Source organism: Haliotis rubra, unplaced genomic scaffold (assembly GCF_003918875.1).
Source record: "Haliotis rubra isolate DU_JTF1 unplaced genomic scaffold, ASM391887v1 Scf174, whole genome shotgun sequence".
Taxonomy (NCBI): domain Eukaryota; kingdom Metazoa; phylum Mollusca; class Gastropoda; order Lepetellida; family Haliotidae; genus Haliotis; species Haliotis rubra.
The window spans coordinates 1,233,716-1,240,782 of NW_025765714.1; the positions used below are offsets into that span (position 1 = coordinate 1,233,716).

At 42.1% G+C, this 7,067-nt stretch overlaps 1 long non-coding RNA gene across 3 annotated transcripts; it reads right to left on the bottom strand.

Moving 5' to 3' along the window:
* Positions 1-468: 468 nt before the first annotated feature.
* On the bottom strand, positions 469-1,399 carry LOC124272869. 3 transcript variants are annotated; one of them, XR_006897462.1, is made up of 3 exons: positions 1,014-1,176; positions 592-695; positions 469-492 (listed from the first exon to the last, which is right to left on the bottom strand). It is a non-coding gene; the product is annotated as an uncharacterized LOC124272869 (long non-coding RNA). The 3 variants fall into 3 exon arrangements; XR_006897461.1 differs by lacking the exons at positions 469-492; positions 1,014-1,176 and adding exons at positions 510-533; positions 1,300-1,399; XR_006897460.1 differs by lacking the exon at positions 469-492 and adding an exon at positions 510-533.
* Between the last annotated feature and the right edge of the window lie 5,668 nt (positions 1,400-7,067).

Below are 7,067 nucleotides of genomic sequence, written 5' to 3' on the forward strand. Positions count from 1 at the left end.
ATGAAAGAGTGGAGCACGTGAACAACACGCAGCCCGCACTGAAGGGTCGAGTAGCAGATCTCATATATATTGGCACTTGTAACCATGCTAACCCATTGGCACTTGTAACCATGCCAAACTATTGGCACCTGTAACCATGCTAAACTATTGGCACTTGTAACCATCCTAAACTATTGGCACTTGTAACCATCCTAAACTATTGGCACTTGTAACCATGCTGGACTATTGGAATCTGTAACCATGCTGGAGTATTGGCACTTGTAACCATGCTAAACTATTGGCATCTGTAACCATCCTAAATGATTGGCACTTGTAACCATGCTGGACTATTGGAATCTGTAACCATGCTGGACTATTGGCACTTGTAACCATGCTAAACTATTGGCATCTGTAACCATACTAAACTATTGGCACCTGTAACCATGCTGGACTATTGGCATCTGTAGCCATCCTAAACTACTGACACTTGTAACCATGCTAAACTATTGGCATCTCAACTATTGGCGTCTGTAACCATGCTAAACTATTGGCACCTGTAACCATGCTGGATCTCATATATTGGCACTTGTAGCTACGCTAAACTATTTACACCTGTAGCCATGCTAAACTATTGGCACCTGTAACCATGCTAAACTATTGGCATCTGTAACCATGCTAAACTATTGGCATCTGTAACCATTCTTAACTATTGGCATCTGTAACCATGCTGGATCTCATATATTGGCACTTGTAGCTACGCTAAACTATTGGCACCTGTAGCCATGCTAAACTATTGGCACCTGTAGCCATGCTAAACTATTGGCACCTGTAGCCATGCTAAACTGTTGGCACCTGTAGCCATGCTAAACTATTGGCACCTGTAACCATGCTAAACTATTGGCACCTGTAGCCATGCTAAACTATTGGCACCTGTAGCCATGCTAAACTATTGGCACCTGTAACCATGCTGGACTATTGGCACCTGTAGCCATGCTAAACTATTGGCACCTGTAGCCATGCTAAACTATTGGCACCTGTAACCATGCTAAACTATTGGCACCTGTAGCCATGCTAAACTATTGGCACCTGTAGCCATGCTAAACTATTGGCACCTGTAACCATGCTAAACTATTGGCACCTGTAGCCATGCTAAACTATTGGCACCTGTAGCCATGCTAAACTATTGGCACCTGTAACCATGCTGGACTATTGGCACCTGTAACCATGCTAAACTATTGGCACCTGTAGCCATGCTAAACTGTTGGCACTTGTAACCATGCTAAACTATTGGCACCTGTAGCCATGCTAAACTGTTGGCACCTGTAACCATGCTAAACTATTGGCACCTGTAGCCATGCTAAACTATTGGCACCTGTAGCCATGCTAAACTATTGGCACCTGTAACCATGCTGGACTATTGGCATCTGTAACCATGCTGGATCTCATATATTGGCACTTGTAGCTACGCTAAACTATTGGCACCTGTAGCCATGCTGGACTATTGGCCCCTGTAACCATCCTAAACTATTGGCACCTGTAACCATGCTGGACTATTGGTATCTGTAACCATCCTAAACTATTGGCACCTGTAACCATGCTGGACTATTGGCACCTGTAACCATCCTAAACTATTGGCACCTGTAACCATCCTAAACTATTGGCACCTGTAGCCATGCTAAACTATTGGCACCTGTAACCATGCTGGACTATTGGCACCTGTAACCATCCTAAACTATTGGCACCTGTAACCATGCTGGACTATTGGCACCTGTAACCATCCTAAACTATTGGCACCTGTAACCATGCTGGACTATTGGCACCTGTAACCATCCTAAACTATTGGCACCTGTAACCATCCTAAACTATTGGCACCTGTAGCCATGCTAAACTATTGGCACCTGTAACCATGCTGGACTATTGGCGCCTGTAACCATCCTAAACTATTGGCACCTGTAACCATGCTGGACTATTGGCACCTGTAACCATCCTAAACTATTGGCACCTGTAACCATGCTGGACTATTGGCACCTGTAACCATGCTGGACTATTGGCACCTGTAACCATCCTAAACTATTGGCACCTGTAACCATCCTAAACTATTGGCACCTGTAACCATGCTGGACTATTGGCATCTGGAATTCTTGTTGAATATGAAAATGGGTCAGAGGTGTTTTAGTTGATAACGTCAGGTCTCGGAAACAAAGCTAGTATACTAAAGTATTGGTAGAATTGTGAGACCTTATCTCACGATAAACAAGAATGATGGAAGGGAATCTATCCAACTACCATACACACCTTCATCCAACACCAGGTACCCAGGTATACACACATCTAACCTACCGCAGGTACCCAGGTATACACACACACATCTAACCTACCGCGGGTACTCGGGTATACACACCTTCACACAAGAGCCGGGTTATACACACCTCCCTCCAACACCAGGTATACACACCTCCATCCAACACCAGGTACCTAGGTATACACAGTTCCACCCAACACCAGGTAGCCAGGTATGGGAAGTCTGTCTTCCACATGCACTAGGCTGTTGTGTTTGGGCGTTTGAATTTTGAATCAAACATGGTGCTGTTTTTAGCAATGTTTCATTTCACTCAAACTCAACGAATATTGAATCAGTTGCTTCACTGCATGTTCCAACATGTCGTTTAAAGTGCCCTTTAAGCACACAAAAAGTTGCATTTACCTTAAAAATGACCTCACCACGTTTCAGTTTATATATGACTATCAAAGTTAGGGTGTTCCCATATTTTTTGTTTGTAGTATATTATAAGTTACGCGGCAACAAGCTTCTGTCCGCTTGAATCTATATTTCCTAAGGTCGCACTATTTTGTAATCACCTCTATCCACAAACAACATTGCTTGTTTAACGCAAACGTGACTACAAAGCAGTAACGTGTTCCATCAGCCAATACGACCACATGGCTGCGCCCACGTACGTGGATGTCTGTCCTCACCCCCTCTTTCCCCGCATTTCCTCCTGCTTCAGATGTGGAAAGTGGTGACAGGGCACCGTGCGTACGGGAAGAGTGTTGCGGCGTATATTTTACCTGCGCTTCTCTATCCGAAGCACATGTAGCTCAAGGCACGGTTGTTTTTGGCTTCGAAGTCCTGTAGTTGAGGAGGTTGCAGCCAGATGATGTTTGGACAATAATTATTAAAATTAAAAATCTACATTTTTGCAACCGTATATTATTTTCATATGTTATGAGTAACTTATATTTCGAATTTGATTGAAATCGGTGAAGAAATGTATTTTTTAGAAAATTCTCCCGCTACACTTGCATAAAATACACCAGGGGTGACACTCGCGATGCTAAAGCCTGATCGAAAACCGGACAGCCCGACTATTTTAACGTGCGTTCAATCAAAGCTTACGTTTTTCACAAAACAATGTGTTGAGTTTGCAGATTATTCTTTTGGCCTTCTGTTCATCGTATTCAGTTTGTCTGACTACATTTCATATTTGACCACTGACCCTCGCATTAGAACTACCCTCCGTTTTGAACAAACATCTGGCCGCCCTTCGGTAAACATCGACACTGTCCGAAAATCTCGGAATGACTCGGAACACAAAACGGCTCTCATTGGTCAATTTCCACGTGTGTGGGGAAAAACAACAAACAGACATGGCAGACAGGGCAGTGAGAGGGGCCATCGATGGCCATAGTGTGTTTACAAATAGTTTACGAGGTGAAATCTAACTTATATTGAGGAGGGGGTGGTTCCGTCGTTACATCCCTTTCCTTTTATATAGTACTAGGGTTGGATCTATTTACCTATATGTCTTTCTAACGCTGTTTCTAAGCATGACACGCCCCTGTGGGCAAGACCACCTCACTGCGCCAGATCAGAGAGGAATTATCGAGGAAAGGGAAACGATAGACTAAGGCTTAGTCTCTGAATATATATAATTTTGATAGTAACAAACAAGCCCATTTATATTGAAAAGGAGCCCTAGGGAGACCAGAGATTCACCTGAACCTGAGGAAATCTAGACTTGCTTTATTTAGGGCTTTAGCACTGCAGAGAGGGCTTGGCAGTAGGGAAATTAATGTGGTTCAGGGACTGTGAGACAGACTAGGGAAACGAGTGAGGACTACTGTACGGCGACAACTGGGCTGGCAGCTGCTATTTATCGACGGGGTTACGCTCCATCGTTTCACATGTGTATTTCTCTGTTATTTTTTTATTATTATCAAGCTTTTTTCCTCCATATAAATAGTGTGCGTTATATAGACATGTATACAATTGTGCCTTCAATGAGTTATGACACGTTTATATCTTTCGCTTAAAATGTCAGTCAATTTTACATTCTTCGGTAAACATACGGAAAATGTACTGTCAGATGGGCAAAGCTACGCAGATGTTTTATTTTCTTACAGAGCACACACTCATTTTGGAACATCATGTTTTTATAACATAGTACCAAGAAATCCTAAAGTCAGAATTGGGGGTACGAAGTATGAATGTATAATATATAAACTTTTTTCGAGACGAAAGCATATCTACCTTACCATAACTACAATTTTATTTTGATTTTCAATACTTTTCATAAATCGCACGCACGCACAGACACACACACACACACATTCTGACAACCGTTCCTACGCCCCTGCCACTTTGTGGGACTGAAATCAAATGACGGCAGCGATCTCCAGTAATTAACCAAGCAGAAGATGTCTAGAATGTACGAATAAGAGCGTGAAAACAAATAATATTTAAGTATCGAAATGTTAACAAAAATGTCAGAGATTTTTTGTGACGTTTAATGGGATAAATATCTTTCGGGAAAAAAATAATGTAGTGTTGTCAGCAGAGCAAACCGGGGTTATCTCCCTTAGACCATATGCCCTCTTCTGAAGATGGTTTTCGGTCAAGGTGTTTATCGTCTGTACGGGGAAAGATTGTTGCTCCTACCTGTTCACCAGTATTTACGTCACAAAGCTTGTCAGTCTAATCTATTAAGCTAGGAATGGCATCTAACTACCAAAGTGAAACCATTATTTGAATTACGTGAATTGCACAATAAGTGTTGGCATATGAGCATGTTTAGTCCAAATACCTGTTCGTTTACGAATCGTTAGATTCGCGGCCCACAGCTGAATTTTGTCGAGAAGCACAATTTCTGACTGCAACCTATAACACGTTAGGTCACGCACGTGTTTGCCTTCTCGTTGGTACCCGGGTGAGTGTGTCTCCCGATTTGATTTATTTATAATCATCTAGGCCTACCTTTAGAATACAGCACCACAAACTTTAAAAATACGTCATAATACCCTTTTACGTAATGTAATGTGATTTTGTTCGAAAGCACCTTCTCGAAACAATGCCCTATGACGCCTGCATGGCAAAACGGTTGTCTTAATGACACGTGACCTACGGCAGAGATCGTCCTCACGAGAAGTTGTGGTGCTGTATTCTAAAGGTGCTCCCATCTTTCATTTACGTATTTATTTTTTGCGCAATCGTTTGTCACGAGCTCTCTTTTAACAATCAAGATTAAACACCGATATCTTTATCCGACCAGGTCTCCTACAAGTAGCAATAAATCAGGTTTATCTGTCATGCAATAGAACAAGCATCAGTTGCCTCCCTTTGACTATAGTTTGCCATCAGTCCGAGTTGCAGTGATCACAGGACGGCAGTTTTTGTGTTTCCCGTAGCCACCATGATGAAAAGTCGGGTCGGTCGGTGTGTTTACTCTTTAATATAAGATTAAGATTTTACTGCCGGTCGGGCGATAATGTTGTCACAGAAACAATACGTGTATGGACAGACCGCTTCCTTGTAATAATTTCATTTCCTTGTCTATCGGTAAACTTGAGAAACAGTATGAGTTCATAAATACTCCCTGTAATTAATACAGCTTTTCTTTCCGTGTGTAATAAATATTGACACTCCCGCCTTACCAACAATGTAAACCAAGATAAACTGATTATCGTGTCCACAAATGCTGCATGAAGATTTTATAAAACTGCACCCCACAGTTGCTCAAAGTCACATCTGATGTCAATCCTCTCACTCTCAGCCCACAAATAGTTCGTCAAAAGTTAACTTATTCATATTATCCAACAGATTATACAACTGTGTACAGACTGTCCAGAAGGAGTGCCTAGTCTCCGAATGCAAATCACAGACAGGATGCAGTCTTTCGGAAAAGCGGGAGTGTACTTTAGATACTCACTTTCTAGAACAACAGATTGTGGGTTATTTCAGCCAACAATTAGTCGTAAAAGTTGTATTTTTGTCAAAAAATGTTTCAGTGATATTAGTATGCTTCAATAAATTACAGAAGATGGTGGGGATGTTTGGGTGGGTGGGGGCGTGTACCAGTCCAACTCCCTCAGGGTCCGTGCTGTACTGGGATTGCTGACGACATGATATTACGAGGGAGGAGTGCAGAGAAAGGGACAGACAGGTGTGCGAGAAAGGATGGAGACGGCACAGCACAGGCTAATGAATCAATAACTTGGTGGGCACTTGTGCACGTGCTTCTCTAACACCTGACTGTCCCTTTCTCTGCACTCCTCCCTCGTAACAATTAGTGAACTGTGTCAAAATTTTAATGATAGTTTCTTAAAGAACATTTTTGGTGGAGTCCGGAAAATTTTCAAGTATAAGAAAGCTGTTGGGTATTAGTAAATGATAAACATGTGTACTATTTATATTTATGTGGCAATTTTGTACAATGATAATATTTGCAATTCATCGGTGCGTTTCTGACTCAAACGGACTGTAGAGAGTTCGCTGGCCACACCGAAGTTCCTCATTCCAATCGCAACACTGGTAACCTAGGCGTACAAACGTACTCAATTCTCTTTCTAGTTTAAATAACAAACGGCCCACCATTTATTTGTTTGTTGGTATGTGAAAGGTCCTTATTGCCTGACACACCCTCAGAAATATGAAAGAGGTACTGCGTTGTCACCTCCGTGTGGTATGGAGACGATGCTATTATATGAATGTAACATAAATCGATTTCAGATTGTACCTATCTGCCATGTGTAATCACAACGTATTCAGTGCCACACCAAGTCCCCTTATAGTGTCGCAAAAGCTGACAACA